This window comes from Ambystoma mexicanum, chromosome 1q (genome assembly GCF_040938575.1).
Source record: "Ambystoma mexicanum isolate Mex_15411 chromosome 1q, UKY_AmexF1_1, whole genome shotgun sequence".
Lineage (NCBI taxonomy): Eukaryota > Metazoa > Chordata > Amphibia > Caudata > Ambystomatidae > Ambystoma > Ambystoma mexicanum.
The window spans coordinates 1309582585-1309592129 of record NC_090922.1 but is presented as its reverse complement, the minus strand read 5'-3'; positions in this window follow the sequence as shown (position 1 = coordinate 1309592129).

Sequence of the window (9545 nt, the reverse complement as noted above, 5' to 3'; positions counted from 1 at the left end):
TGAATATACTTTCAAATCTCATCACCCTCAATACACCACATCCCCAAAATCTGTCTCTCCACCATCATCATCTGGATGGCCACCAACGTCCTCAAGCTCAACCCTTCCAAAGCGTAATACCTTTTCATCTGTCCCCTCCCCAAACACACCCCCTGGATCAAAGAACTCTCCACGGACAGACAACCCACACATATCCCTCTCCACATCTGTCAAATCCCTAGGCTACACAAACGACCACCACTTTTCCTTCATACACAACCTAGTTGCTGTCATCAAAACATTAAATCAACAGTTACACCTCCTACGAGAGATCGGACATATCCTTCCTCTTGACGTCTTCCATACGGCAACCCAAGCACTTGTTCTTTCCAAGCTGGACTACAACAATGCTCTCCTCAATGGACTCCCTAGCAGCACCCTTGCCCCACTGCAAGCCAAAACCTGTAATTATGAAGTCACGTAAACCAGCATGCTTTACAATTTGAAAAAAAACACCCTTTTCCGAGTCCCCGAACCACAGCAAGGCTGGGCCTGAGGCGAACTCATTCTCCACCTGCCAAACCATTCACACATCATCCTAGTTCTCGCCTAGCTCCACTGGCTCCCTATACCTCAAAGAATTCCCTTTAAAGTCATACACCACAAAACCCATCTTACCTTCATGACAAACTCAAACCGATCTCCCACACAAACACCAGATAAGCAAGCCAGCATCTCCTGCACATTCTATCAAAGTCCCAAAACATACCTGTTTCTCCACACATAACCCAGCTCCTCCTTCTCCTCTGCAACCACGTGTCTATACTAATCTTTCTATCCTATCCTGAAAACATTTTATAACTTCTGTTTCATCTCCCACCTTGATCCTTGTAAGGCTCTCCAAGACCCCCTGGTCAGGGCCATTGCTGAACAACAATTCTAATAATAATAACAATAGATATTTAGGATTTGCAAAATGTATTTGAGAGATTGGTGCACAAACATTTCAGTGAAGTTGTGCCTGCTCCGAGTTCGCACACTTTTAAATGGCTTAAATTGCTTTCCCTTTCCCATTGCTCTGTGTATTTTGCATAAGGCAATTTCATTGGGTTCAGCGGAATATCTACCTTATTTAATCCTGGGTCCCTTTTTGCGAGTTTGAGAAAGCCTTTTGAGGCCACATAGAAATGTGTGCAAATGCTTCATGAGCAAAGCATTTCTATAAAGAAAAAAAAAACACACAGCGCCTGATTCACAAATCGTTTTTCAATGGGAAAGTCTCATCGAAAAACGCGTTGCGGATCATGCCCCAGTGTAGTACTGGTGATGTCAACAGCTGTGGGCTAAGGGCTTATTTCAAAAGTTATATTTGGGCGTGTTTTTTAAATACATTTTTAGCCTGTTTTCAATTTTTCTAGGTATGTTTTGCTGTAATTTAAGGCGTGTTTTTCGTTTAATTTGGAAGATTCATATTTAACATGCAATAAACAATATCGTGATGTGTGCCATTTTACAAAACATTTGATTCTGTCCCGTTTCTGTGCCATTAGGCAGAACCTCAATTTGGAGTTCAGACCCAGTTGGCCCGTGTTGCTTCTAGGTTTCATGCATTACCACGATCTATCTTTAAATGCATTGTCGTATGCTGGATGCTGCTTTCTATTTACTTTGATGAGTATTCCTCGAGTCGCTAGTTTAATAGCACTAACTAGTACTGCTTAAAGTTGTGAGCAACTAAGTTGTCCTAAATCATTATGACCATCTCACACATCATGTCAATTGCATTAAAAAAAAAACAAATGGTTTGAGCGTGTATTAAACAGGAACTACAGATCCTCATCTCAAGTCCCGGTACGGTGCAGCAGCAGCTACATTGTAAAGGCCACCTGTGCGTCCCTATTTGGTTCCCCTGGAAACAACTTGAGTGCTGAAGGAGTGGTTCCTAGAAGAATGTGCAGAGGAGACATTCATGTTTAACGCGCCAACTCCCAGACTGCGAACTAGGAGCAGAGATTCAAGGCCTGATTCACAAAAATGTTTTCAATGGGACCTTGCAATGTTAAAACATTTTTGTAAATCAGCCCCTTAATGTTTGAGTGGCCCTAAATGGACATCGAATATCATACAATTTCAAGCACTTCTCTGGAATACATATTATTCGTTATGACTGTTAATCCATACCAGTGTGCAGAGCAGACACACTGAGAGTGGAATGTCAGCAAGAATACATGGAACGAATAAACAGAGACTTTCATTACAAGTTTAGCAGAGTGAGTGAAAAAGTGGCCACAGTGGACTTACCTCTACTTTTGCTGTACCAACATGTCCGGAAATTGGAGGTGATGTGGAGGGAAAAACCTCCAGGGCTTGCACAGGTTTTTTTCTCCACATTACCTGCAATAAATGGCGAAATTATCGCTGGCAGAACTACCGCCGTTGATAGTTCTGCAAAACACCTAAATGGAGTCCTATCGGATGGGACTCCAAAATGGGGACCAACATTACCAATCAGCCACCCGTTTTTTGGCGGATTTCCTGCCAAAAAAGAGTAGCGGGAGCGGTAAACTAGTTTAGCAGTATCTACTCTAGAAATACCGCTATACTCGAAATGTGGGCCTTTACTTCAGCAACCCCAATTGGGCTATTTATTTTATTTACAAGCCCTGGTGAGTTTTGAAATGTACTTTGAAGGTGCTCATTTTAATCGCCAACCCCACTGCCTGACCTCTCAACTAGGGGCGAACAATACTCTGGGTATTGCAGTTAGATGCTTATCACAAACACAACCCCCACTGCATTGAGCAATTGCTAATAGTTGTGTGATGAGTAGGCTACCTCTCAAGACTTTGTGGCATAATGGTACTTAAGTACGAGACTCATCCAGGGTTGTAAATATGCATTGAGGCCCATATACCTGGAGAGCTCTAAACGCATTGTCGACCATCTTGGCCTGCACGTGAATCTCTTTCTATTATAGTCCACAGAAAGTGTGGCTAATGTGCTTGAAGTGAGAAACAAATGGTTGTCCATTTCAGCTTTCACGCGCAGCACTACTCACACTCTACACAGGTCTACGGCTATCTAGAAATATAGAGATAATGGCCCTCGAGTATGGTGGTAGTCATGGTGCTATTTGCGCCATGACTGCCTCCCATACCAGTACCGACTCCGGATTGGCAAAATGGGGACTTACCTGTCCATTCCGACCTTGGAGGGACCGGTAAGTCCCCATTTACCAAACCGTTCCCCATTCCCATTTGAGCCCCCATAGGGGTCAATGGGAATGGGGATGGTGCAAATAACGGGCCGGTGTATGCCAAGCCCGTTATTTGCGACTAGGACCCTTAACGGGTCCCATCCTTAACACCTGGTCAGACCAGGTGTTAAGGAAGGGACCCACTAAGGGACCTCGTAGTAGGGTGGTAAGGGATTACCGGCACCAGTCTCCTTACCGGTGCCCGGTATCCCTTACCGCCCGACTCGGAATGAGGGCCAATGACATGGATTCATTATTTAGAGTATGAATTTGCCCTATCATATGACCCCAGGTGTATTTTTTCGGAAACGGCATTGCAATTGCAGACTGTTCACCATCAGTAGTATACTTCAGTGTCTCTTACATGTGTCAACATAATGAAAAAGTCCTTTGTTCTGCAATGGGCTGTGTTTTTCAGCATTATGAATGATTGCGTTGTGTGCTTAATGCATGTGACACATTCATAAATTCCCCATCCGGGCTACTTTCATAAATTGATGGCTTGATCAGGGTTTTCCTGCCTTGGCCATACTTATGTAAAAAGCAGTACATCAGGAATTAGAAAATAGCAATTGCTCAAATCTGCATGAAGTCTGCCTTAAATGAGCCAAAATATATTGCACAATTTGTACCGACGATACTAAGGGATTTAGAATGCTCATGTAAAGTGCACAGAAAAACTGAATTGTTTTAGGGGGACAAATAATTCCAAGCTAAAACTACAATTCCAAAATATCCCAATATCATCAATATCCCAGATATTGATGGGATAAGGCGAGACGGTCATGTAAATGGGGAAAGAACATAGCAATTAGAGTCCATGAGTAAGATGGGGAGGGTTTTCTAGTCGGTCGATAGGTGGCAGTGTTTGGTGGGGTACATGGATGGGGTATTCTTGTCCGCCGGATGGGAAGGAATGGATCTATGTGATCACTGCGACGGCTGAAAATGCTGATTTTTTTTAACCTTTTACACCACAAATATATGCGGGGGGAGACCCCCGCGGGCCCTCTCCATATTAATATTATACACTTAACCCCCCACATATGTATATGGTGTAAGGGAGGGGTTAAAAAGAAAGAAAATGTCGGCATTTTCAGCCGTCGTAGTTCCCAGGTCGACATTTTTGTACGATTCTGAAGGAATTGTGTTGTTTGTGCTGGTCCAGTGACAGAAAGGAGGATGGTATAATTCAGGTGGGACTGGAGGACTGGGCTAGTTGTGGACTGAGCTATGTTATGTGTGTGTGCATGCAAGTGTGTCTCTGTAGGTCAAAAGGTGTTTTCCTTGTTAGGCAGTACGTGGAATATATAACATTTCAGCAGCAGGTTGAACTTAGTCAGGCTTGATACTGAAGTTTTGTGCAGTGGCTTGATTTTTCTGTGTGGGATTGTAGTGCTGTGTGGCGGCGGAATAGTCTGGAATCCGAAAAACTCATGTGGAAATAATATACTGCTAATAGTAAGCAGAGATCCGACAAAGAAAGTGTTCCATGGTTCCTCAAGTTTCATGACTGTGTTCATTAGTAATTCTTCTGATTAGGATATAGTTCAAAGACAAAAATCAAGAGTAATACTGGTCTTAATCAGTTACAGTCTCTACTTAGAAAAAACAAGCGTCCCGAAGAAGCGTACCAATCTCGAAACATATGTAATCTGATTCGGAACAAGAGTCTTTAATGCATCGCAGAACTAATGTTTGTTGGCCCTAGCTATAAGAGTCTAGTACTAACTAGAATGAATATTCTTATTTCATACTGGGTAGGGAATCCTAAGGCTCCAATGGATTTCAATGTTGGAAAGAGTGGTTCCCACCCGTGAGAAAAACTAAAGTTAGGACACACAGTCTACAGGCTACTCGATATTGTATGCCAACAGATTGTACTGACCAGTCTATACTTATCGACTCACATCTTACCTTGAAGGGAGTTAGATTATTGAAACACATGTAGGCTCAGTAATTCACACATTCATTTTTTATTGACATATAGATGACTACAGTTGAGTAACCAAAATAAACAGAAGTACTTTTTTTATTTTTTTTATTTGTGTTTAATTGTTACATTAACAATTTTTACAAACATGAATCATTGTGAGTTAATTGTTCCAAGAGCGATGGGTATTAGGACTGACCTCCTTTTTTTCTTTGAGTGTTTCTTCTTAAAACTTTGGTATAAAATATCAATCTGAACATTCTCTTTTGCGTCCGTTATCCTCTTAGGTACTCGCTTTACCTTCCAGATCAAGGCTCTGTAAGATTTTTGCCCTTGCTATGACCAGGGGTATGCTCTCACCACAAATCATCCTATTCCAACACGTCTCTTCCTCAAGTATATATGCCCCTTGCTAGTGGTGTTTCAAGTAGGTGGTTCTCAAATCTGTTGTTCCCGGGCATGACAATAGGAGGTGTCGTACTGTTTCCACTTGAGTTGCTTCTTCGCAGTAACGGCACGAGTTTGTGGTGGATTTGCCTCAAATGGCCACAATCTCGTTTGTTTTAAGAGCGTTCAAGCGTGCTCAGAGAAATGTAACGTGCAATGATCTATCTGGAAACTTCTTCAGGTATTTCAATACCTCATCCACTCTTTGGGTGGTCGTAGGCAGGCGTGCAGTCAGTTTATATTTATTTGATGTGTCTATTGAAGCGATCCAGTCCCAGGCTTGTAATTTGTTTTCACTTTGTCTGGGATATGATCTAGTTCCTCTTGTGAACTTCAAATAGTTGAAAGTAAGTCCAAAATTTTGTTGAGTCAAGCTGTCAGCATTCTGTTTTTCTCGCCCGCCATTTCATTGTGGATGATTTCCAAGATTTTCGGACGAGGGTTTCTCTGAATTTTGCTGAAAAATAGCAAGCTGTTTCTGTCCACTACTGCTTTCAGCGAGGACAGGCTGAGTTCTCTTCTAATTGAGGCGATCGGGGTCGAAAGTGGTAATATTAGGACCTTGCGCCAAAATAGGCCCTCGAGCCTGTTCCATATAGTGACTGGAATTTGTGGCATTGCTTCTACTCCCTAAGTGATCATTGGTATGACCTTAGCTTTGTAAAAGTTGATAACTGGCAATAAGGAGAATTTGACAAATTTTCTATCAAGGACCATTGCTTGGGTGGCTAATGTTATGGTTTTTGCATAGAGTGATTCTAACATTGTCGTTTCTGTCCTGCTTATGTTGATTCTGACTCCCAGGTAGCTGAAGTCTGTCACAACTTCCAGTTTCTGAGAATCTAAATGCCAATGTAGACGTTCCGCCTTTTAGGATGACTTCTCTATGATCATGACTTTGGTTTTAGTTGTGTTTATTTCCAAGTCGTTCTTTTTTGTATATAGCAAGAGGCTGTATAGCTGCCGCTGCAGACCAATTGCTGTCTGATCCAGGAGAATGATGCCATTCGCGTAGAGGAGCCTTGTGATCTTTTCCTCTTCTATAGTTGGCGGGAAGGATTGAGTGTCATTTTCAAGGTCTACTATGTATGCGTTGTATAATGCTGGAGCTTGTTTTACCCCTCTGTTGGTATTTATGGGTTTGGACAAGTGGTCTGCTCCGTTGAGCCTCACTCGCATAGAGGTGTTAGAGTAAAGCATTTTGATAGGTTCCAGGAGAGAAGATGGAGACTTCCATTTCATTAGCTTTGGCCATAGCTTCTCTCTATTTACTCAGTCAAATGCATGGACTAAATCTATGAAGGCAACAAATGTTCTAGGGCTCCCTTCCATCACTTTGGCCTTTAAGATGCTGATCAGCATTATATTGGCCACTGTGCCTAGGTTCTTAGTGAATCCTGATTGATATGGATCCGCACAATCGGTCTCTTTAACCCAGGCTTTCAGTTTGTCCAAAAGTAATGACCCAAATAGCTTGCCAAAAACATCGAGCAACGCTATTGGGCCATAATTTTAGAGCTCGCTTTTAACACCTTTCTTAAAAATCGGAACAATGTTTGCTGTTGTTCTTTGCTAAGCTTCTGCTGAAGATCTCTGAGATCAGGACCGCCCAGATTTTAAATGGATGTTTGTGATCCTGTCAGGGCCTGGAGCTCTAGAGTTGTTCAAGTTTTTTATTTTTTCAAAATCAAGACTTCATCATGATCGATGTCCGAATCAGATAGACAAGATTTTCCGTCAGAGCTCACTCTGGTAATCGTGTTCTGGAACAGCTCTGTAAAATGACTCAACCAGGGTTGTTCACGAATGCAATTTTGTATGATGTTTTCCGTGGTAGATGTAGTCTCTCTGACTAGTGTCCAAAAATCTTTGGATTCTCTTTTACATACAGCTCGAAGCATGGTTTCTGAATCTTGTCGGTAAAGTGTTCTGCGAAACGTTGCAAGCCAGGTTTTGTGGGTGTTTCTTTCTTTTGTTGTAAGCACCTCGTTTTGTATTGAGGAGCAGGTTTTAGCCCACCTGTTTGCTCGCCTCATGGTTGTCCTCCTTTTCCTCAGTTCCAAATTATAGGTGTGCAGATGGTGCTTACATGTATCACTCTTTCGAGGCCTTTGTTGTGTGAATGGGATAAGGATTGGCGATAGTCCAGATCTGGCATGTTCGATTCTCCCTCCATTCGCTCGTGCCGGCCTTTATATTTTTTGTGATGAAATGAATGGCTTCCTTCGTCAGCTTTAGTCGTGTTCCCTGAGGACCGATTTCTCCAGGCGTCTACATCATTTCAGGTTTGATTTTTGTTGCCGGCCATGAGGCTACTAAGATGTTATAATTGCTGTGCGCTGTTATGACTACTTCAAATTATTCAATAATCGCGTAAAGCTCCTTGGAGACATAAATTGGATCTATGGTGCTCTGTGTGCCTTCTCTTTCCCAAGTCGGAACTGGCGACATGTTCTTCTTGATTTGGTGTCAATTGTGTAGGTCTCGAGATTCCATGAGGTTGGACCAAACAGTGCCCCTCTTAACTGAATATGCCTTATATTGAGTTATTGTACTAGTTAACAAATTTTGCAACCTGCTCGTATCCATTCTCATGTCGGGACAACTCGCATTTAAGTCACATTTAATTAACATTACATTATGCAACACAAATTACAAGTAAGCACAATCATTAACATTGAGAATCTGTTCAATTATGTTATTTTTCTTTTAAGGTTGTATACGTTTTTGGTGCATTTGGTAATGAGACCTCGTTCTGTCAAGTTTGTCTGAGAGATGTTTGAGGGTTCTATCAATCTGCTGGTCTGCTCATTCTCTGTATGTTGGTCTGGCAAGTAGTTATGCTGGATGAAAGGGCTGTAGGTGATCATCAGTTTTGTGCAGCATGTGTGGTTTTGCTCCAATGGTGTCTGTGTTGTGAAATAGTATGTGTGGTTGATTATACTGGGCACTGAGGGGAGGCATGAGTGTGTATGTGAGAGTTTAATGTGATAATTGAGTTGGCTGTGCTATCCGTGTGTTTGGCTGTCAGAGGACTGTGGTTGGTTCAGTCGGGTGTGGAGTTAGTGGTGAGTTGGGATGTGACACATCTGCGTGGCATATAAGGTGTGCAGTGAACTTGGTATCCAAGAAATGTTTTGACATGTCTGCTCAGGACGTTCCTCTTATCACTGGATATGCACAAATGCACTCTCATACAGGTGCTCTGATCCCTATTGCTCACTGCCTTGATAGCAACCCATAAAGCGACACAAATTACAGGGCGCAGGAACAGACTTTGTGCGGTGGATTGATGACACATGGCATGGCCAAACATGACTGCACTGTGTGTTCATCCTCATACTTAGGTACAGGCAGCAGATGGTACCCTTCCACAAAATGCTACTTTCTGTGAAGTATGGTGGCAGCCATGTTGCAACCAGGGGCATGGAATGGCCTGCAAATAGTTGAGATACTATGTGCCAGGGCCAAAAATAGTCTCCTCTCTAGATAGGACTTGTTTGGCGGCAGTAGGCACTGTACAACTGTTGCCACTATTCAAAAGCAAAATGCAAAGGGGCAATCAAAGGGACATGTCAAGATTCAATTGATTAATAAGAAGCAGTATATACCTTATAGATCTGGTGATTGACAGAACCATCCATGGAAGAATTCATGCTGTATGAAATTGGTCAACAACAGAGTTTGAGCTCTTCTTACCTAGACATACAAAATGGATTCCAGCTAATTAATCAAGGGCTGCCTGCACCAATATTGCTAGGATGCAGGTAGCTTAGGCACTGCGCACATCAGTGCAGGCACTTAGCATACCATGTGTTTGTACTCTTATTCCAAGGCAACATATTTGAGCCCAACCCTCGCACCAAGGATGGCACGTTAAAAGACACACTTACTCATGTATTTCAATTTTAACATAAAAACATACAAACG